Below are 25,466 nucleotides of genomic sequence, written 5' to 3' on the forward strand. Positions count from 1 at the left end.
AAAAAATACAAACTAATTGGAACAAATAAAAATTTATAAAAGATTAGGGTCAAATAAATAAATAAAATGTATTTAAATAATATAACCCTAATATTAATAATAATAATAATTATTATTATATAAAAAAATAAATAATATATATAAATAAATAAGTAAACCGTAAATAAAAAAAAAGGGAAGTAAGATACATGTAACAAGATTTTGGCTGTAGGATTTCTTAGAAGAGTTTAACTTGATCACTAAGTTTTGTTTGATCCTAGTTTAACTCAAATTCCTTTCTTAATCTCCAAGAATTAGAGTGCATTTAGGAAACTCCAAAATCTATATAAGCCATCGTGAATTTCCTGATTAGTCACCACAATTAAACCTGCAATCAAGTCGATCGTAAATCTCCTGCTTTCCCTCAATAAATTCAGTCGACTAATCTCCCTGCTTTCCATCTATTTCTGTCGACTAAACCACCCTCAAAACCCCTAACCTGCAATCGTTAATCATCATCATTCGCCTGTTTTCTCCTGCTGCAATCGTTGAACATCACCAACCTTCACAGCCTTCTGTCACGTCCAAAACAGCCAGTAATTGAGTAAGTTTCTCTTCTGTTTCTGCTGTATTTGTTTGACACCACAACAGCCCTTTTATGTTTGAATTTTGATGTTTGTTTTTTCCTTCTGTTTCTTGAGTGATCAAGCAGCCCAAAACAATCCATATTTACTGCTAAACCTGCTGCTACCTGCTGCTGTGTGTTCTCAGTTTTCTGTCGAGCAGATTAGACCCAAAAGGACCCCAATTGGGTCGTGCTGCTGCTGCTGTGATCTGCTTCTGTTTTCTATCTTTCTACTTCGCGTTATCACACTCTCAATCTTGCTTATGGTAGTCCTAAAACCCTAGTTCAATCATACTTTTAAATCAATTACAATTAGGTTGTTAAAAGTGTTATGAGGTTTAATAAAGATGATTATTTGTAAGTATTATATTAAGTATGATCATGACTATTAAGATCAAGTTGTAATGTTATAAAATCAAGTATGAATTATGATTTAATGTGAAAAGTTTAGGTTATGAATACGAATTGGTTATGGCTAAAAAAATGATTAGTTATTATGATATAAAGTCATGATTTTATGTTAATAAGATACTAGGTTGAATTAGGTATGATCATGAAGTTAGTTAATGTTAGTTGAAGATTATGGTTAAGATTAAAAGATGGTGGTTAAACAAGAACACGTATTGTGTAATGGTAGAAGTTTAGGTTAATAAGACTAAGAATTTTGATGAAACTAGGTTATGATTATGAAAAGTTATGATTTTATGTGAAAAGTTATTAAATAGTTAGTAAAGGTAGATAAAGATTTTGATTAATGATATAAATAAGGTTGTTAGGATTAAAAGATTAAAAGAAGATTAGGGTTAGAAGACTTGGATAATACATGATTAATAAGAGTTAGGGTTAATAAATATGACTTGTTATTATGTTGAAAACTTATGATTTTATGTTAAAGATATTAAGGTTATGGTAATTAGATTATGATTTCATGTGCATGAGTTAAATTAATAAGTAATAATGAAGATGATATACGTGCATGCATGCATGCAAACGTACGTATGTGCATGTATACAGTGTATGTATATGTGTGTGTGTATATGTAAATATATGCATACGTGTATATGTATGTATATATGTGTATATATATGTACGTGTGTATGTATATATGAATGTGTATTATGTAAAGTATAAGTTTGTAAACTTAATAAAAATAAAAGTGATAAGTATATGTATATGTACCATCTTACACTATTATATATAAGTAACACATACATCTACTATATATATATATATATATATATATATATATATATATATATATATATATATATATATATATATATATATATATATATATATATATATATATATCTTATAGTTATGAATACATATAAAATAATAATAAAGAATATATATGTATATGTGTGTATCACATAGAAGTATATTTATAGATGTAACGTATAATGATAGGTATATATATAAAAGTTGAATAATTAAAGATTAATAATACTATTATTAGTGTAACCTATACACGTATCTATATAGTAACGCTTAATGACACTAAGTATATTATCACTTATAAATATAGCTCTTCTCGAAAACGGTCACTGTTAATATACTCTACTATATTAATAAACAAACTTTATGTCTATTAGACATCAACTAATCGAACATTATATCTCTAGCTTGAGATCTCCGTGTTCAACACTCCGATCATATAACCTACGTGGAATATTGATAATGGTAAAAACGAACATATATTTCATAGCATTATCCCTCAAGAAAGACAAGCTTTTAGTTGCAATTGTTCTATTTACAAGTGATATTCGTTTAAATAATAAAAGGTGAAGACAAAAGACAGATTCGACGAATTGAAGACACAAACGACCAAAAAGCTCAAAGTACAAAGTACAATCAAAGTGGTTCAAATTATTGGTGAGAAACGTCTCAAAATTACAAGAGTACAAGACGTAAAACGCAAAATACAAGATATTAAATTGTACGAAAGGACGTTCGAAAATCCGGAACCGGGACCAGAGTCAACTCTCAACGCTCGACACAACGGACTAAAAATTACGAGTCAACTATGCACATAAATATAATATAATATTTAAATAATTCTTAAAATTATTTATATATTATATATATTTATATAAACCGTCGGCAGAATGCAAGCAAACTCTTGTGAGCTGGAAAAAGGGGCCATGCTATCGCATGGCCTGGAGGCTATAACTCCATGCGATTTCATGGTGAACAGTGACAGGTCAGGTCCTATAAAGTTTGCGAGTTTTGGACGAATTTTTACACCATATTTTTCTTTCCTTTCTCTCATACGTAAATATATATATATATATATATATATATATATATATATATATATATATATATATATATATATATATATATATATATATATATATATATATATTATAATTTTAATTTTAATTTTAAATTCTAATAATAAGGGTATGTTATCGAATGTTGTAAGGGTGTAAGTCGAAATTCTGTCCGTGTAACGCTACGCTATTTTTAATCATTGTAAGTTATGTTCAACCTTTTTAAATTAATGTCTCGTAACTAAGTTATTATTATGCTTATTTAATGCCGAAGTAATCGTGATGTTGGACTAAATATTAAAATTGGGTAATTGGGTTTTGGACCATAATTGGGGTTTGGATAAAAGAACGACACTTGTAGAAATTAGACTATGGGCTATTAATGGGTTTTAGATTAACTAAATTATACCTCGTTGATTTAATATATAGACTTATAATTTGACGTATTTATATATAACCACATACGCTTGACTGGGCACGTTGGGCGGGATATCTATAAATACCAATAATTATTCATTTTACCGGACACGAAACTGGATTAATAGTTAATAGACTTATTGAAACAAGGGTGGATTACATTCAAGGATAATTGGTGTAATTGTTAACAAAGTATTAAAACCTTGGTTTACACGCAGTCGATAACCTGGTGTATTCATTAAACAAAGTATTAAGACCTTGTTACAATTCGAAACCCCAATTAGTTGGAATATTTGACTTCGGGAATAAGAATAATTTGACGAAGACTTTCGCACTTTATGATTATGACTGATGGACTATTATGGACAAATCCGTATGGACATATCAAATAATCCAGGACAAAGGAAAATTAACCCATGGGAATAAACTAAAAACAACACGTCGAACATCATGATTACGGAAGTTTAAATAAGCATAATTCCTTTATTTCATATATAATTGCACTTTTAATTATCGCACTTTTATTTATTGTCATTTTATTTAATTGCACTTTTAATTATCGCACTTTAATTTATTGTCATTTTAATTATCGTAATTTTATTTTATCGCACTTTTATTTATCGCTATTTCATTATCGTTATTTACTTTAAGCTTTAAATTAAGTTATATTTATTTTTAATATTTTACATTAGGTTTTAACTGCGACTAAAATTTTAAAATCAACAAACCGGTCATTAAACGGTAAAAACCCCCTTTTATAATAATAATACTACTTATATATATATATTTATACAAATATAGTTTTAAAAATATAGCGTTAAACTTGGCTAAGATCCCTGTGGAACGAACCGAACTTACTAAAAACTACACTACTGTACGATTAGGTACACTGCCTATAAGTGTTGTAGCAAGGTTTAGGTATATCCACTCTATAAATAAATAAATAACTTATGTAAAATTGTATATCGATGTCTTTTCTTGTAGTGGTGTCGCATCCTTGGTAGAATATTTGTACTATTTGACAAGTGTCTAAACCATGTTGCGGACATCCCCTCAATAAATTTCCAAATCTTGTCCACGCTTCATATAGAGTTTCATTTGGCTTTTGCGTGAACAAAACAATTTCTCCTTGAAGTCTCACGGCTTTAGATGCCGGAAAGAATTGTTTAAGAAATTTTTCAACTAAAACGTCCCATGTATCAATCGCCCCTTCAGGTAATGATTCTAACCAATCTTTGGCTTCTCCCTTTAAAGTCCAGGGAAATAACATGAGATTGATCTGTTCATCCTCTACTTCTCGGATTTTAAATAAAGTACAGATCCTATTAAATGTACGAAGATGTTCATTTGGATCTTCCTTCGGCGCACCACTAAATTGGCATTGATTAGTTACCATGTGTAGGATTTGTCCTTTGATTTCATAATCTGGCGCATTTATGTCAGGTTGAGTAATTGCGTGACCTTGGCCAGTGCGTTTAGCTCTCATTCGGTCTTCCATACTAAGAGGTTCCAGATTCTCCATGATTGAATTTGTTAAATCTGAATCACTAGAGTATTCTGATTTAATGGGTTGTTCCTCGACAATCTCCGTTTGAATGATTGGTGGTTCCGGAGGAAAGATTAATGGTTCAGGATCTCTGAATTGTCCCTGAATATCCTCTGGATTCTCAATTGTGAGGTCGGGTTCAAAAAATGGATTATCGGAAATTTGAATTGGAATACTTGGTCGACTGGATGACGATTCTAAAGAAAAATCAACGGCGACAATATTGGCTAGATGTCTTGATCTGGTTACAGGTGGTGAACATACAAAAGGTGGTGAACGTTTTACTCGGTGCATTCACTGAATATCCTATTAGTTATATGATGTCGTACGAGGTGTATATAAAATAGTTTATATTTTACTAGGAAAATACTATTAAATACGATACAATTTTACACAAGATATTTATTTATTTATAGAATGGATATACTTAAACCTTGCTACAACACTTATAGGCAGTGTACCTAATCGTACAGTAGTGTAGTTTTTAGTAAGTCCGGTTCGTTCCACAGGGAAATCTTTAAACAAAGCTCAACGCTATATTAGTTTACTTTTATTAAAAATACAAATATATATATAAGTAATATTATTATTATAAAAGGGGGGTTTTTACCGTTTAATGACCGGTTTGTCGATTTTAAGACTTTAGTCGCAGTTAAAACCTAATGTAAAATATAAAATAAATACAAGACTTAAATTAAAGCGTAAAGTAAATAACGATAATGAAATTGCGAATAATAAAAGTGCGATAAAATAAAATTGCGATAATTAAAAAGTACGATAATTAAAAGTGCGATTAAATAACAATAAATAAAAGTGCGATAATTAGAAGTGCAATTAAATATAAAATAAAGGAAATTAAATATGAAATAAAAGAATTATGCTTATTTAAACTTCCGTAATCATGATGTTTGACGTGTTGATTTTAGTTTTATGCCCATGGGTTAATTGTCCTTTGTCCTGGATTATTTAATATGTCCGTCTGGTTTTTGTCCATAACAGTCCATCAGTCATAAATATAAAGTGCGAGTGTCCTCATCAAATTATTCTTATACCCGAAGTTAAATATTCCAACTAATTGGGGATTCGAATTGTAACAAGGTTTTAATACTTTGTTTAATGAATACACCAGGTTATCGACTGCATGTAAACCAAGGTTTTACTACTTTGTTAACAATTACACCAATTACCCTTGAATGTAATTTCACCCCTGTTTTAATTATTCTAGTGGCTATTAATCCATTCCCGTGTCCGGTTAAATGAACGATTATTCGTACATATAAATACCCCGCCCATCGTGTCCGATCGAGTGTATATGGTAATTTATAGGGACGCCCAATTGTAAATCTTTATATTAACATTAACAAACCCCAATTGTAAAGCCCATTAATAGCCCATAGTCTAATTTCCACAAGTGTCGTTCTTTTGTCCAAACCCCAATTATGGTACAAAGCCCAATTACCCAATTTTAGTAATTAGCCCAACATCATGATTACTTCGTTTTAAATAAGCATAATAATAACTTAGCTACGAGACATTAATATAAAAAGGTTGAACATAACTTACAATGATTAAAAATAGCGTAGCGTTACACGGACAGAATTTCGACTTACACCCTTACAACATTCGCTAACATACCCTTATTATTAGAATTATAATTAAAATTAAAATATAAATTATAAATATAAATATAAGTTTTACGTATGAATGAGGAAGAAAAGATGATGATTTTTGATCAGAATTCGGTTGGCTTTATAGCCAGAGTTGATTTTTGGGGCTCCGCGACTCGCGGCAAAAGCCTCTCCAAACTCCGCGAGTCGCGGAGATAGAAATTACAGCTCAGTCCTTGGAGTTTTCTCTGCCGACGGTTTTTATTATATATATATAATATATATATAATTAATATAATTAATTATATATTATATTATATTTATATGCATAGTTAACTTGTAATTTTTAGTCCGTTGCGTCGAGCGTTAAGAGTTGACTCTGGTCCCGGTTCCGGATTTTTGAACGTCCTTGCGTACAATTTTATATTTTGTATTTTGCGTTTTGAATCTTGTACTCTTGTAATTTCGAGACGTTTCTTATCAATAATTGGAACCTCTTTGATTGTCTTTTGTACTTTTGAGCTTTTTGGTCGTTTGCGTCTTCAATTCGTCGAATCTGTCTTTTGTCTTCACCTTTTATTATTTAAACGAATATCACTTGTAAATAGAACAATTGCAACTAAAAGCTTGTCTTTCTTGAGGAATAATGCTATGAAATATATGTTCGTTTTTAGCATTATCAAATATTCCCACACTTGAGCGTTGCTTGTCCTCAAGCAATATTGTCTTGTAATACTAGAATCACTTCTTTATTCTTCACACTTTGTACATCAATGATTTCTATACGGCGGTATAAACAATGGTAGTAACGATATGGTTTACAGTCCCACATGACTATAAAAATTTAGATCCATTAAGGAAATTGGATCTTTATGAAAACATTTGATCTTTTGAAAATTAAATCTAGTTTTTACCCTAGATAAGTTTTCCGGAATAACCCTTTACCGGTGTTTGCAAAATATTTTTGTGGGTTTGGTGGGTTTCAGATTTGAAAATTTTAGCTCAAAACTTGCGGTTTTGTGTCACCCACTTGCTAACCTTGTATTTGGAAAGCAACACGTCCAGTTTACTTGTCCCGTATATTACCTTTCGGCAAACTACCGTCCGGTTATAAAGGAAAGCGTTGAACAAGCAACTGTTAAGGCAATGTCCCGTGACATGCTTTTGATTATGGTCTATAACGTGTCGGACGCAATTACTATCCTTGGTAGGAGCAATAGTAAAGCTCACCCTTATAATTTTTCGGTCTGGCACAAGGTCCTGTCTTTGACCATTATGCAACCACCGTTCTTACGGTTGACACCCGATTTAGTTCAGGTGACCTAATGAATTCCAGGTGAATTTCTAGGATTTTACGTTCAATGGTAATGAACGCATTGAAAATAGGGTTTTCAGAAAACAAATCGGTTTGTAATTTTTGATCAAAATATTTTCTCGTTTAAGCTCGAGTTTAGATATCATCGAATTCCATGAGTTTGTAATTCTCAATCTTTAAGGTCAATCTCTAGGATTGAGTAATATCAGTCTTAAAAGCTGATTTTTAATCTTTAAGGAGATTATCCTTTCTGGGGATCTGATTCATTAGTCTTATCCAGCTAATTTGTATGGTGCCCCCCCATTGTACGAGATAAATCCTTCTCATGGTTAGGATAAATCTGACCACTTGGCGACCCTGTTTAATGCTGAGGTCCGTGGATTTCCTGCTGATTTTAGTGATGACTTTTCTAGGTTTTTCGTCAACCTACAGCTGGTCTGGACGACAACTTCATGACCTAAATCAAGAAGCGCGTGTCTTTTTCGGAAGACTTTACTTCCTTTTAATGATGGAATTGATTCATCGTGTAGATCCATCTCTTCTTTTCTTTCATCGGGTAAAACAGTTTAGTTTAGTCCAAAGCAAAAGTATTTTCAGTTATTTGTTACAGATATATGTGACATATGTTTAAGATAACTTGGTAAATTTTCCCACACTTGGCTTTTATTTTCCTTTTTATCGTCCTCTATTCCATTTTTAAATGAATTTTAACATTTTAGTTTGTTTCTCAATTTATGTCCTTTCCGAGGTAACAATAATTTCGGTGTTAAAACCTAGTTTTATCGTTCATAAATATGTATAAACATGATTTTGAATTCATTTAATTGAAAATTTTGAAAAATTTTACTAGAATTGGGTAGTCAGTATATAAGACTAGGACTGTTCTTTTTTATCAGAGAGCACTAGATTCTAATACAACTACTGCTTTACTAGTATTTTTAATGGTAATCAAGTGTTTAATATAAAAATTTTAAAATCCGAAAGAATTTAATCCCTTCCCACACTTAAGATCTTGCAATGCCCTCATTTGCAAGAAATCAGTAACAATTTAAATTATTGAGGGTGATTTGTGTGAAAATGATTAAATTTTTACCAAAGTTTCCAAATATATTGGCGTTTGTTTGCTGAATGATAAATGGTGCACATCATTTGTTCATTCCGTCTTGTTGTTATTTCACATATATTTTGCATCTTGTCGTCAAAATTAGTTGCTTTTGCTGAACTTAATGCCAGTCTTTGAAAATGCGTTGTTTTACCCTGTTGTGTACATAAGATAAACTGCAAACATATATACATTTTTTTGAAGTTTGGTATATTACCCCACATTCAAAAATTATTAAAATCTAAGAATAAAAGTTAGATAATTATAAAAATGATTACAATATTAACAAAAATATTAAATGTATCAATAATTACAAATTACAAAATAAATAAAAAAAAATAATAAGTAAACTAAGGATGATATTGGTACCAATAGGGGTTCCAGGCATAACCATAAGTGCTATAGAATGCTTCGGCAGGGTCATACGTAGGATATGGTGGCTGCATCTCTATAGACCAAGGAGGGAAGACGGGTTTCGGTGTAGGAATATAGTTTCTACCTATATGTTGGCAATGAGCTATGATCTGGTTCTGATGAACTTGCCAATCTTCAAATGCTCTCTGTCTAGCATTTTCGTATTCCTGAGAAGCTATAAACCTATGCATTTCTTGCATCTCATTCCCCCCTCCTACATTACCTTGCTGCTGGTTTCTCTCCACCTGTGGATGTCTACCATGGTATCGTACTGCGGCGTTATTTCGCCTCTTCAAAACATTCGCACCATGGTATACATTTAAACCTATAGTATCGCGGGGTTCCGGCTCTTCTAGTAATAATCCCCCCCGACTTATATCCACACCGAGATATTCACCAATCAAAGTAATAAAAATACCACCTCCTATTATGCTATGTGGTCGCATCCCCCGAACCATAGCTGATAAATAATAACCCACACAATATGGTATACTTACAGCGCTTTGTGGGTCTCGAATACACATATGGTAAAACAAATCTTGTTCATTTACTTTTTCTTTGTTCTTACCCCTTTGTGTAATCGAATTAGCTAAAAACCTATGTATCACTCTTAATTCGGCTCTATCTATATCCAAATAAGAGTAGTTTCCCCCTTTGAAACGGTGATGGCTTGTCATTTGACTCCACACACCGTGTGTATCAAAATTCTCATCTATCTTTCTACCGTTTAGTATCAATCCTCTACAATCGGCAGACGCTAATTCCTCAGGCGTATATATACGTAAAGCCTGAGCCATGTCCAGTAAAGACATGTGGCGCATCGAACTGCCTAACAAAAATCTAATAAAAGAACGATCGGTTAAACTAGCTACCCGATCATTCAACTCTATACTACATAACAACTCTTCACACCATACTTTATATACAGGTCTGCGTATGGTGAATAAACATATCCAGTCATTAAAAGAAGAATTACCATACCTCTGTACAAGTAATTCCCTAATTGGCCCGGCCAATTCTACAGCTTCTAAGGGTCCCCATTCTATGACCCTCGGTACCTCAACAACCTTAGAGTGAAGAGTATGCAAACCCCGTTGATATTTTGGATAATCTATCCAAAGTCTGTCAAATCTCAGGTTCGGGTGCAACTCTTCCAAGTGCATATCGGAAAAAGTCATGACTGGATGAGGTACATCCTGCTTGTAGTAGTTATCTACCTCCTGTTGTTCCAAATTCTCGGCAGGAGCATTGCGGGCTTGGGATGAAGATTCACCCCTTTCATTCTGCAAAACACATCAAACACAAATTTTGTGCATCCAAATATGCATTAGTGTCAGCAAAATCATCAATCAAAATAATTACAATGACATTATCAATTTATATCAAACTTAAGCTTATTTTCACATTTTTATCAAATCTACACTTTTTCAAATAAGCATATACGAAAATTTTCGCCAAGTTCATAAGCATTCAACTCAAATAACATGTCAAAATAATCATTACTAGCAATTAAACAAGTCTCAAATGGCATTATCTTTCAAAAATCAAGTTCATGAATTTTAGACTTGAAAAAGTCCACTTTAATTCTCAAAATCATGTTTAGGCTCAAAGTTTGGATCATTTAACTACCTAGACATGTTACACTACTCAATTTAGCAACAATTCATGACAAAAATCGGCCATAACCTGTTTATATCAAAAAGCCCCAAATTGCTCAAGAACACAAACCCTAGATTACTCAAAATTTGAAGTTTAAGGCTTCTAATCATGTTAAACAGCATCAATCTAGGTTATACAAGCATAATACATAAACAATTTAAGTCTAATTACACTAAAAAGCATCAAAATCAAATTGGGGAAAAAAATAGCTCAAGAACACCAAATTTCGAATTAAATGGTGTTTAGGTGTAGAAATTTACCGTTTTTCTTGAGTAATTCTTAGATAGCATCCTTCTCAACATGATTTTAGCAAAAAATTTGGTGATTAACGGTTAAAAATTGGGATTTTTGGGGGTGTTTTTCGGGTTTTTTCGGGTTCTTTTTTCGCAGTATTTTTCTGTTTTGTGTGTGGGGGAGTTGGGACTGATATGTTGTTCAGTTATATTTTTTTTTCAGTTTTTAGTCTCTCCGCGACTCGCGGAGATTTAAGCTCCAAACTCAGCGAGTCGCGGAGTTTGGTATTTATTTATTTATTTATTTTTTTTTTTTTATAATAATTAACTTTTGAAAACAATTAAGAAATTAATTTTAAAATTTTGTTTCCCTTGTTATTTAGGACGAGGTCGTTTCGGATCGATGTCCTAGTCCGTCCCTCGACAAAATTTTAAAATTTGTCTTTTAGTAGCGATTGTTTTAAAAGCTAAGATTTTTGGGTTTTTTAATTTTTTTGGCATACTTTAAATCAATAAGATTAAAAATAATGATAATAAAAGTTCTCGTCCCTCCCTCGGGTAAAGCAATTTCGGTTTAAAGACCTAGTCTTCAACTTACGACGAATTTTAAAAATCATATTCTTAACTTAATGAGATAAAGTAAATTTTTGTTTTAAATTCACACAACTTAAATATAAAATTCAAAATTATTATTAAAAATTCACACCAAACTTAAAATTTGAAATGCATAAAATTAAAAATTAATATTTTAAAAATTAAAAATTCACACCAAACTTAATTTAAAAATTTATAAATTCATATCAAACTTATATTAATTTTTCAAATATTTACAATTTTAAATATATTGTTTTTACAAAGTTTACAATATTAATTTAAGATTTAAATATTAATTTTAAAAATATGGTAAAAATAAAATTAAAAATCTTTTTGTCTTTTTATCCCACTTTAATCAATCAAATATTATCAAAAATATGCGCCCCTCTTTTCGGTAAAGTAATTTCGGTTCCAAGACCTAATTTAACTCATGACGAATTTTTGAAATATTTTGGGTTGATTGTTTAAAGATATTTATACCTTAAGAATAAACGTTAAATTTCGCAGTGATGTAATAAATTTTTGAATGATATCAATAATTTCGGTCGCCAAACCTAATTTTATTCAATACCAATTTAATATTTTTTAGCGAACAAATTAGCGTTTATTATCAAAAGGTTAAAAATAAAAATAAAAATAAAAACTGTACAGACATACCTGTGAAATAGATTTCTTAGTTATATGATCTATTCCATTCATAAGATAGTCGGTTTAATTGGTTTTCCATGGCTACATAGGCGTAACCTCGAGCATTCAGTGTCTTTTCTTCTAAACATATGAACGGTCCGTCTCTGCATAAAGTAACAAATTCGGTATTTGAATAGGTTTGATTATTTGAACATTTACCTCCATGTGACCATTTTCCGCATTTGTGACATTGTTCTAAGTGTCGTGCTCTTCTTTTCGCTGCGGATTTTGATTTTCCTTTACCAAATTGTAACTTATTATCTTCGCATCTGGATTCTTTTCTAACTCCGTCCATTCTTTCTCTGATTACTGATACTAATTCACTCGGTAGTATGTCATTATTACGTTTAGTGATCAAAGCGTGTAGCATTAGACCATGGTTTAGTTCACAGGCAGTCTTCATTTCGTAAAAACCTAAAAAAAATAAAAATTCAGAATGGGGGGAGAAGACTAGTTCTTTAGGGTCTGCTAGGGAAAGACCATACGTGTTCCATTTTCGAGAACTACACGAAAACAGACAATCTAACTCTAACAGAAATACATATTATCCTTTAAAGACTTGATTCTCCCCACACTTAGTTAGCTGTGGTGTCGAAATTGTGATTAACTTCGTTGTCGACTTCCATCGGACCATGTATGTAATGTTTAACTCTGTGACCATTAACTTTAAATTCAATCCCATTTGAATTTATCAATTCTATCGTTCCGTATGGGAAAACTCTTTTGACTATGAATGGTCCAGACCATCTTGATTTCAATTTTCCAGGAAATAGCTTGAATCGTGAATTGAAAAGAAGAACTCTGTCTCCTTCTTTAAATTCTTTTGAACTTCTGATTCTTTTATCATGCCATTTCTTCGTTCTTTCTTTATAGATTAACGAATTTTCGTATGCTTCATGTCTTAATTCTTCTAATTCGTTTAGTTGACTTAATCGTAGACGTCCGGCTTCATGTAAATCAAGATTACATGTCTTCAAAGCCCAAAATGCTTTGTGTTCAATTTCTACTGGAAGATGACATGCTTTTCCATAAACAAGTCTAAAAGGTGTGGTTCCAATTGGAGTTTTGTAGGCTGTTCTAAAAGCCCAGAGTGCATCCTCCAATTTAATGGACCATTCCTTCGGATTTGATCCTACGGTTTTCTCTAGAATACGTTTTAAAGCTCGGTTGGTATTTTCAACTTGTCCACTTGTTTGTGGATGATATGCGGTGGAGATTTTATGAGTTACTCCATATCTTTTAAGAACTTTCTCAAGTTGATTATTACAGAAATGAGTACCCCGATCACTTATTAAAGCTTTCGGTGTTCCAAACCTTGCAAAAAGACGTTTTAAAAAGTTGACTACAACTCGTGCATCGTTAGTTGGGAGAGCTTGTGCTTCCGCCCATTTAGATACATAATCAATGGCTACGAGTATATATAGATTATTATGAGATTTTGGAAATGGACCCATAAAGTCAATACCCCAAATGTCAAATACTTCACATACTTGGATGACATTTTGTGGCATTTCATCACGTTGACTTATTTTTCCGGCCCTTTGACATGCATCACAGGATTTGCAAAGAAGGTGTGCGTCTTTGTAAATTGTAGGCCAATAGAATCCAGCTTCATAAACTTTTCTTGCTGTTAGTTGAGGCCCATAATGCCCTCCTGTTGGTCCTGTGTGACAATGGTTTAAAATTTTACTAGCTTCATCTCCAAATACACATCGGCGTATTATTCCATCGGGACAACTTTTAAACAGATGTGGATCTTCCCAGAAATAGTGTTTTATATCACTGAAGAATTTCTTTCGTCTTTGGTACGATAATCCTTTTTCAAGGAATCCACAAACTAAGTAGTTTGCATAGTCTGCAAACCATGGGATTTCTTTATAATCTATCTTCAATAGATATTCATCAGGAAAGTTGTCTTGTATGGCCGATTCATTTAGAACTTCTAATTCGGGATTTTCAAGACGAGAAAGATGATCAGCGGCGAGATTTTCTGCTCCTCTTTTATCTCGGATTTCAATATCAAACTCTTGTAAGAGTAAGATCCAACGGATTAATCTTGGTTTAGCATCTTGTTTTGAAAATAGGTATCTAAGAGCAGAATGGTCGGTATAGACCACCGTTTTTGCTAGAACGAGATATGCTCGGAATTTGTCAAAAGCAAAGACAATAGCAAGGAGTTCTTTTTCAGTAGTTGTATAGTTCTTTTGTGCTCCTTGTAATGTCTTACTAGCATAATATATAGGTTGAAATCGTTTTTCAATCCTTTGTCCTAAAACGGCTCCCATTGCAAAATCACTTGCATCGCACATTAGTTCAAATGGTAGATTCCAATTTGGTGTTATCATGATTGGTGCATTAGTGAGTTTTTCTTTAAGAATATTAAAAGATTTGATACACTCATCTGAAAAGATGAATGGCGTATCCTTTTCTAGGAGTTTATTCATAGGAGTGGCAATTTTAGAAAAATCTTTTATAAAACGTCGGTAAAAACCGGCATGCCCTAGAAAACTCCTAACTCCTCTAACATTGGTGGGATGTGGAAGTTTAGCAATTACATCTACTTTAGCTCTATCCACTTCAATTCCTTCTTTTGAAATTTTATGTCCAAGAACGATGCCTTCTTTAACCATGAAATGGCATTTCTCCCAATTAAGTACTAGATTTGATTTTTCGCATCTAATTAGCATTCGTTCCAGATTAACTAGACATGATTTAAATGTATCACCGAAGACTGAAAAGTCATCCATGAATACTTCCATGCATTCTTCTATCATGTCATGAAAAATCGCCATCATACACCTTTGAAAGGTTGCAGGGGCGTTACAAAGTCCAAATGGCATTCTTTTGTAAGCAAACGTACCATAAGGGCACGTGAATGTAGTTTTCTCTTGATCTTCGGGTGCTATTGGAATTTGAAAATATCCGAAAAATCCATCTAGAAAACAATAGTAACTATTTCCGGCTAATCTTTCCAACATTTGATCTATGAAAGGTAAGGGAAAGTGATCTTTTCTGGTGGCGTCATTTAATTTTCTATAATCAATACATACACGCCATCCTGTTACAGTCCTAGTAGAAATAAGCTCATTTTTCTCATTTGTAATGACAGTCATGCCACCCTTCTTAGGTACGCATTGAACTGGGCTTACCCATGGACTATCAGAAATTGGATATATTAAACCTGCATCTAGCAGTTTAATAATCTCTTTCTTAACTACATCTTGCATATTAGGATTTAGTCTTCGTTGGCGTTGCACATACGTTTTATGACCTTCTTCCATAAGGATTTTATGTGTGCAATACGAAGGACTTATTCCTTTAATATCATGAATCTTCCATGCAATGGCTGGTTTATGAGCTTTCAACACAGAAATGAGTTGTGATTTCTCATTTTCAGTAAGAGAAGACGATATTATTACAGGTAATTCAGATTCACCATGTAAATAAGCGTATTCCAAATGGTTTGGAAGTGGCTTTAACTCTAATTTCGGAGGTTCTTCTATCGATGATTTATATCGATATCTGTCTTCTTCTTTTAGCATTTGAATTTCTTCTGTTGTTGGTTCATATCCATTAGCTATAAGTGTAGCTAACATTTCAGCTTCATCAATTGGTTCATTACCTTCTCCTAAAGAACATTCTCCTGTTCCTTGTAATTCTGGAAATTCTTCTAATAATTCTGCATGTGCATCTATAGTTTGAATATAATAACATGTATCATCTGCAGATTGTGGTTGTTGCATTGCTCTATCAACTGAAAAGGTAACACTCTCATCCTCTATACTTAGGGTCAGTTTCTTACCGAACACGTCTATCATTGCTTTAGCCGTGTTTAAGAATGGTCTTCCTAATATGAGAGGAACTTGAGAATCTTCTTCCATGTCCAAAACAACAAAATCTACTGGAAATACTAAAGTACCAACTTTAACTAGCATGTTCTCCATTATCCCTCTAGGATATTTTATTGATCTATCGGCTAGTTGTATGCTTATTCTTGTTGGTTTCAATTCTCCAAGGTCTAGTTTAGCGTATAGTGAATACGGCATTAGATTTATACTAGCACCTAAGTCTGCCAATGCTTCTATTGAACTAAGACTACCCAGAAAACATGGAATTGTGAAACTTCCTGGATCAGATAATTTTTCTGGTATCTTATTCAACAGCACTGCTGAACAATTAGCATTCATAGTAACAGCCGAGAGTTCTTCCATTTTCTTTCTATTTGAGATTAGATCTTTCAAGAATTTAGCATATCTAGGCATTCCTGAAATCACATCAATGAAAGGAAGATTTACATTTATCTGTTTAAACATATCCAAGAATTTGGATTGCTCGGCTTCAAGTTTTTCTTTCTTCATTTTACTCGGGTAAGGAAGTGGTGGTTGGTATGGTTTAACATAAGGTTTATCCTTAACTGTGTTATCTTCATTAACCTTTTCAACTACCGGTTCTTTTTCCTTATCTTGATCAGGTTGTGGTTCTTGTGGAGTAGGAATAGTTTCATCAGAAGTTACAGGTATTTCAGGTGGTTTAAGTGTTGTACCACTTCTTGTGGTAATAGCTTTAGCTGTTTCATTCCGGGGGTTAGCGTTTGTATCACTAGGTAGACTTCCCGGTTTTCTTTCACCTATTAACCTTGCTAGGTTACTTACTTCTTGTTCCAGATTTTGAATAGAAGCTTGTTGATTTCTAAATGCTTGAGCATTTTGTTCATTGGTTTGTTTCTGAGATGTGAAAAACTGCGTTTGAGTTTCAACTAGCTTCGTCATCATATCTTCTAAATTCGGTTTTTTATCATCGGTTTGTTGTGATGGTTTGTTTTGAAAATTAGGTCTTTGCTGATTGTAAGTATTATTGGATACTTGTTGATTGCTAGGACCTTGTTGGTTGTTGTATGGAATATTTCGGTTATAATTCTGGTTTTGATTGTAAATCGGTCTTGGCGGTTGATAATTATTCTGATAATTATTTCCAGGCCTTTGGTTTATGTATGAAATATTCTCTCTTTGTTCCATTGTTAATTCAATACTGAGACAATCTTTTGTCAAATGTGGTCCTCCACACTGCTCACAACTAATTCGTATTGAGTGAATATCTTTAGTCATCTTTTCCATTCGTCTCTCTACAGCATCTATCTTTGCGGAAATGGAATCTAAGTCATGGCTAGAATCGGCTCTAGCTGCTTTAGATGATCTAATGATGTCTTTTTCTTGATGCCACTCATGTGAGTGGGAAGCAGTATTATCAATAATTTTGTAAGCATCAGTTTCGGTTTTCTTCATAATAGAACCACCAGCTGCTATATCTATGTCTTTTCTTGTAGTGATGTCGCATCCTTGGTAAAATATTTGTACTATTTGACAGGTGTCTAAACCATGTTGCGGACATCCTCTTAACAACTTTCCATATCTTGTCCACGCCTCATATAGAGTTTCATTTGGTTTCTGTGTGAACGTAACAATTTCTGCTTGAAGTCTTACGGCTTTAGATGCAGGAAAGAATTGTTTAAGAAATTTGTCAATTAAAACGTCCCATGTATCGATCGCCCCTTCAGGTAACGATTCCAACCAATCTTTGGCTTCTCCCTTTAAAGTCCAGGGAAATAACATGAGATATATCTGTTCATCCTCCACTTCTCGGATTTTAAATAGTGTGCAGATCCTATTAAAGGTACGTAGATGTTCATTTGGATCTTCCTTCGGCGCACCACTAAATTGGCATTGATTAGTCACCATGTGTAGAATTTGTCCTTTGATTTCATAATCTGGCGCATTAATGTCTGGATGAGTAATTGCGTGACCTTGGCCAGTGCGTTTAGCTCTCATTCGGTCTTCCATACTTAAAGGTTCCAGATTCTCCATAATTGAATTTGTTGAATCGGTATCACTAGATGATTCTGATTTAATGGTTCGTTCCTCAACAATCTCTGTTTGAATGATTGGTGGTTCCGGAGGAAAGTTTAATGGTTCAGGATCTACGAACCGTTCCTGAATATTCTCCGGATTCTCAATTGTGAGGTCGAGTTCAAAAAATGGATTATCGGAAATTTGAACTGAAGTACTTGGTCGACTGGATGACGATTCTAAAGAAAAATCAACGGCGGTTATATTTGCTAAATGTCTTGATCTAGTTACAGGTGGTGAACGTACAAAAGGTGATGAACGTCTTGCTCGGTGCATTCACTGAATATCCTATTAGTTTTTAAAAGGAAAGAAAAATTATAATAAGTTATCCAATCAATAGACTTTTCTGATTTTGCCCACGTTTCGAATAGCCAAAAGATGCAGCAGAGGGGCATGATTCGTTTGGTCTCAATATAATTGAGGACTGTTTGGCTCCAATAACCACGTCCACGTACAAATCCAACTATTACTACGAACCAGAAAATTTTGATGTCTATTAATTTAACCACTTAAAATAAATTTTCGTAATTTTAAGAAATTTAGATAAGAAGTAGAAAAAATTCTAAGTCCTAAAAACTAGAATGGCGAGAAATAAGAGAGAAAAAGAGTTCGTCGAAAAAGGTCGAAAAAGAAAAAAAAATGGTTGAAAAATAAAAGGTGACGGAAAAATAAAAGAAACTTATAAAAACTTAAAAATACTTGACTAACCTAACCTTATTACTACAACTAACTTAAAATTATAATCGCAAATTGAGATTACTAATTGGAATGATAATTGATACATAGTAAAAGGTCTAAAAATATTAAAGCTTACAAGGAAAAACTAAATCCCAAATGGAAATAACTTAAAAAGAACTAAAACTTAAAAAGGCGTCACAAAATTCTAAAGTACCTAAATCTTAGTCTAAAGAAAAAGCACTTAAGGAATTCTACGGCAAAGCCTAAAAATCTAGGAGTAAAAATAACTATAGCAAAAACTAAGTTTAAAATTAAATATGAGCTAAAAAATACAAATATTACGCTACAACGATTAAAAAGGGACAAAATATAAAAATATACAAAAAGTTGTAAAAAGTACAATTTTTATAAAAATATTATTTTTATATTATTTATTTAATAAAACTACTAATTTTACAATTTAATAAAACTAATTAATACTAAATACATTAAAAAGTAAAAATAAAAATAAAACTAATAATAATACTACTTAATTAGGGTTTAATAATAATTAATTAATAATTACCGTCATTAATGCAGGATTAGGGTTTTCTGTCGTGTGTCAGATGGTCTCCGCGAGTCGCGGCAATTAAAGAAGAAAACCCCGCGAGTCGCGGGGTTCAGAAATTCAGTTGACAGCTTGCAATATTCGACGCGTTTTTCTTTATTTATTTATTTATTTTATTTTCTGTTTTTAATTTTTATATAAATAAAAGATATTAAAATTAAACTTATATTTTTATAAACTAAAACAAAAATAAAGAAACTTATAAAACTTAAATATTTAACAAAATCTTAAAAATACATATATTTTTGTTTTTCTTTTTATATTTTTCGAATATTTAAAACGTATTTTTACAAAAACGAATTTTAATAAAAGTAACTAAATTTTTTTTTTTTTTTTTATATTAGCGTTGCGCTTCCGGCTTTTAAGATAGTCCCCGGCAGCGGCGCCAAAAATACTTGATGTCGTACGAGGTGTATATAAAATAGTTTATATTTTACTAGGAAAATACTATTAAATACGATACAATTTTACACAAGATATTTATTTATTTATAGAATGGATATACTTAAACCTTGCTACAACACTTATAGGCAGTGTACCTAATCGTACAGTAGTGTAGTTTTTAGTAAGTCCGGTTCGTTCCACAGGGAAATCTTTAAACAAAGCTCAACGCTATATTAGTTTACTTTTATTAAAAATACAAATATATATATAAGTAATATTATTATTATAAAAGGGGGGTTTTTACCGTTTAATGACCGGTTTGTCGATTTTAAGACTTTAGTCGCAGTTAAAACCTAATGTAAAATATAAAATAAATACAAGACTTAAATTAAAGCGTAAAGTAAATAACGATAATGAAATTGCGAATAATAAAAGTGCGATAAAATAAAATTGCGATAATTAAAAAGTACGATAATTAAAAGTGCGATTAAATAACAATAAATAAAAGTGCGATAATTAGAAGTGTAATTAAATATAAAATAAAGGAAATTAAATATGAAATAAAAGAATTATGCTTATTTAAACTTCCGTAATCATGATGTTTGACGTGTTGATTTTAGTTTTATGCCCATGGGTTAATTGTCCTTTGTCCTGGATTATTTAATATGTCCGTCTGGTTTTTGTCCATAACAGTCCATCAGTCATAAATATAAAGTGCGAGTGTCCTCATCAAATTATTCTTATACCCGAAGTTAAATATTCCAACTAATTGGGGATTCGAATTGTAACAAGGTTTTAATACTTTGTTTAATGAATACACCAGGTTATCGACTGCGTGTAAACCAAGGTTTTACTACTTTGTTAACAATTACACCAATTACCCTTGAATGTAATTTCACCCCTGTTTTAATTATTCTAGTGGCTATTAATCCATTCCCGTGTCCGGTTAAATGAACGATTATTCGTACATATAAATACCCCGCCCATCGTGTCCGATCGAGTGTATATGGTAATTTATAGAGACGCCCAATTGTAAATCTTTATATTAACATTAACAAACTTTCATTTAGTTAAACAAATATAAAGCCCATTAATAGCCCATAGTCTAATTTCCACAAGTGTCGTTCTTTTGTCCAAACCCCAATTATGGTACAAAGCCCAATTACCCAATTTTAGTAATTAGCCCAACATCATGATTACTTCGTTTTAAATAAGCATAATAATAACTTAGCTACGAGACATTAATATAAAAAGGTTGAACATAACTTACAATGATTAAAAATAGCGTAGCGTTACACGGACAGAATTTCGACTTACACCCTTACAACATTCGCTAACATACCCTTATTATTAGAATTATAATTAAAATTAAAATATAAATTATAAATATAAATATAAGTTTTACGTATGAATGAGGAAGAAAAGATGATGATTTTTGATCAGAATTCGGTTGGCTTTATAGCCAGAGTTGATTTTTGGGGCTCCGCGACTCGCGGCAAAAGCCTCTCCAAACTCCGCGAGTCGCGGAGATAGAAATTACAGCTCAGTCCTTGGAGTTTTCTCTGTCGACGGTTTTTATTATATATATATATATATATATAATTAATATAATTAATTATATATCATATTATATTTATATGCATAGTTAACTTGTAATTTTTAGTCCGTTGCGTCGAGCGTTAAGAGTTGACTCTGGTCCCGGTTCCGGATTTTCGAACGTCCTTGCGTACAATTTTATATTTTGTATTTTGCGTTTTGAATCTTGTACTCTTGTAATTTCGAGACGTTTCTTATCAATAATTGGAACCTCTTTGATTGTCTTTTGTACTTTTGAGCTTTTTGGTCGTTTGCGTCTTCAATTCGTCGAATCTGTCTTTTGTCTTCACCTTTTATTATTTAAACGAATATCACTTGTAAATAGAACAATTGCAACTAAAAGCTTGTCTTTCTTGAGGAATAATGCTATGAAATATATGTTCGTTTTTAGCATTATCATTATAAAAGATAAAAATTATATAAGTTATCAAATTAATAGACTTTTCTGCTTTTTCCTACGTTTCGAATAGCCAATAGATGTAGCAGGGAGCCAGAACCCTTTAAATCGGAAGCTCACAACTCAGCCACTAACAAATCCAACTATTACGACGAAGCAGAAAATTTGGATGTCTATCAATTTAACCACTTAAAATAATTTTTCGTTGAAGTTTAAAGAAATTTTAGAGAAGAAATAGAAAATTCTATGTCCTAAAAACTAAAGCGGCGAGAAATAAGAAAGAAAAAGAGCGCGTCGAAAAACGTCGAAAAATAAAAGGTCGAAAAATAATAAAAAGAACGTAGAGCGTCTAAACTTAAAAGTCTAAAAACAAAAAATTAAAAGTTGCGTCTAAAGGTATTAAAGCTTTAAAGAAATTCTTATCCAAAACGGCAATTACTTAAAAAGATACTAAAATATTAAAACGGCGTCGCAAAATTCTAAAGCACCTAAATCTTAGTCTTAAAGAAAAAGCACTTAAGGGATTTTACGGCAAAGCCTAAAAATCTAGAAATAAAAATAACTGTGGCAAAAATTATAACTTAAAACTAAATACGAGCGAAAAAATACAAATATTACGCTAAAACAAATAAAAAGATACAAAATATAAAAATAAACTTAAAGTTGTAAAAAGTACAATTTTTATAAAAATATTATTTATTTTATAAAAGTATTAATTTTATATATTAATAAAACTAATTAAACTAAAAATACAAATTAAATAAAAACTAAAACAAATTATTATTAAATATAACCCTAATTAGGGTTTAATAATAATAATTATTAATAATTTAAACCCTAAACTGGTCGGCTGAGGTTTCAGACTTGTCAAATCAGGTCATGCGATCGCATGGCCTGACCGTTGTAATACCATGCGGTCGCATGGCCTGCGAATTCGGGCCAGATCCTGGGCTGCTACAGTACCGGGCCGATTACTTTTTTACTTTTTTTTTCTGTTTTAATATTTATAAAAAGTATTTATATAAATTAAATAAAACTTATATTTTTACAAACTAAAAATAAAAATAGAAATATTTTACAATCAACCCAAAATATTTAAAAAATTCGTCAGGAGTAAAACTAGGTAATATAGCCAAAATTACTTTACCGAAAAGAGGGGCGTATATTTTTGATAATATTTGATTGATTAAAGTGGGATAAAAGACCAAAAAGATTTTTAATTTTATTTTTAATTTTTTTTTAAAATTAATATTAAATTATGATTATAAACTTTTTAAAATCAATATATTTAAGTTTGTAAATATTTGAAAAATTAATATTTTTAAAATAAGTTTGTATGTTTAAAAACAAAATTTTTAATATAAAGTTTGTATTAATAATATGAATTTTTAATTTTATGCATTTCAAATTTAAGTTTGGTGTGAATTTTAATAACAAAAAAAAAATTACTTTATTTCACTAAGATAAAAATATGATTTTTAAAATTCGTCGTGAGTTGAAAACTAGGTCATTGAATCGAAATTGCTCTACCCAAGGGAGGGACGAGAACTTTTGTTATCATTATTTTTAATCTTTTAAATTAAAGTATGCCAAAAACATTTAAAAAACCCAAAAATCTTTGCTTTTAAAACAACGCTTTGAATTAACAAATTTTAAAATTGTGTCGAGGGACGGACTAGGACAACGATCCGAAACACCCTCACTCCTAAAAAGAAACAAATTTTTAAAAATTTTATTAATTTATGTTTTAAAAGTTATAAGGTTTTCATAAAAAAAAAAAAGGGACCTCATGCGATCGCATGAGATTTACCCTGTAACCTCATGCGATCGCATGAGGCTGGAAAACTGGCCAGAAACATAAAGCTCAGCGAGCTGCTCTCTGTATCCACACACACACATAAACACACGAACATACACTCCAAAACCTCTCAAATTTCATCATTTTTTCACCAAATTTCACCAAATTTCTCGCTACAATCCGCTCTAAACATGAATTTGATAAGAAGTTTATCAAGAAGGGTAACAATTTCACCCCTAAACCTCTTTAAATTTGATTTTTAGTGTTCTTGAGCTATATTTTACCTAATTTGATTTTGTTAATTTCTAGTGTAATTAGAGTTAAATTGTTAGTATTTTATGCATGTATAACCTAGATTGATGCTATTTAACATGATTTGAAGCCAAAAACTTCAAAATTTTTAGGAATCTAGGGTTTGTGTTCTTGAGCAATTTGGGGCTTTTTGATATAAACAGGTTATGGCCAATTTTTGTCATGAATTATTGCTAAATTAAGTAGTGTAACATGTTTAGGTAGCTAAATGATCCAAACTTTGATCCTAAACATGATTTTTGAGAATTAAAGTGGACTTTTTAGGTATAAAATTCATGAACTTGATTAAATTAATGTAAATGCAATTTGAAACTTGTTTAATTGATAGTAATGGTTGTTTTAACATGTTATTTGAGTTGAATGCTTATGAACTTTGTATACATTTTCATATATGCTTATTTGAAAAAGTGTAGAATTGTAAAAAATTGTGAAAATGTGTATATGTTTAATTTTGATTTAACATGTTATTGTGATTGTTTCAATTTGTTATTTTGCTAACACTAATGCATATTTGGATGCATAAATTTTGTGTTTAATGTATTTTGTAGAGATTTACAGATACTGATGGTGCAACATCATCATCCAGGCAACCTGCTCCAGAACCTGAACCAGAAATGCAATATGAACCTGAACCGGAGCAACAACATGAACCACAACAACAACCTGATGAACATGTTCCATATTATGATCCGCTACAATTTGTTGATACCTTCATAGTATTTCCGATGCATCCGCCAGTAGAATACCCAACGATTCATGAACACACGTTGCATCCTAATCTGAGATTCGATAGAAGCTGGAGAGATTACCCAACATATCAAAGTAACAAATTCAAACTGATACCGAAAAATGTAGAAGTGCCAAGGGTAATCGATTGGGATCCTTTGGAAAGGGTCCAACTAGCTAACCGTGTTAGACTGCTACTAATCCAAAGGTATGGCAGTTCTTCTTTTCTCGATTGGGAACGCCTATTCACCATTCGTAGGCCTGTATATAAGGAATGGTGTGTTGAGCTTTTGAGTACTATTTCGTTAAATGCGGATGTAGATAGATTAGATGATAGAAGTTTTCTTAGATTTATACTTGGCCGTAGGATGTACAGGATGTCCATGCTGGACATGGCCAGGACTTTGCAGATATATACTCCTAGTGAATTACTACTACCCGATTGTATGAATTTGATTTATCGTAGTGAAAGGGTAGATAGGAATTTTGACGCGAACGCCGTCTGGAGGTGTATTTCAGATTATAATGTTTTTACGCTGGGAGGAAAACATTCCTACTTACATATTAACAAAGCCGAGCTTCGTATAATTCATAGATTTTTGGCTAACTCG

The sequence above is a fragment of the Rutidosis leptorrhynchoides genome, chromosome 7 (assembly GCF_046630445.1).
Source record: "Rutidosis leptorrhynchoides isolate AG116_Rl617_1_P2 chromosome 7, CSIRO_AGI_Rlap_v1, whole genome shotgun sequence".
In the NCBI taxonomy this organism is placed as follows: Eukaryota; Viridiplantae; Streptophyta; class Magnoliopsida; order Asterales; family Asteraceae; genus Rutidosis; species Rutidosis leptorrhynchoides.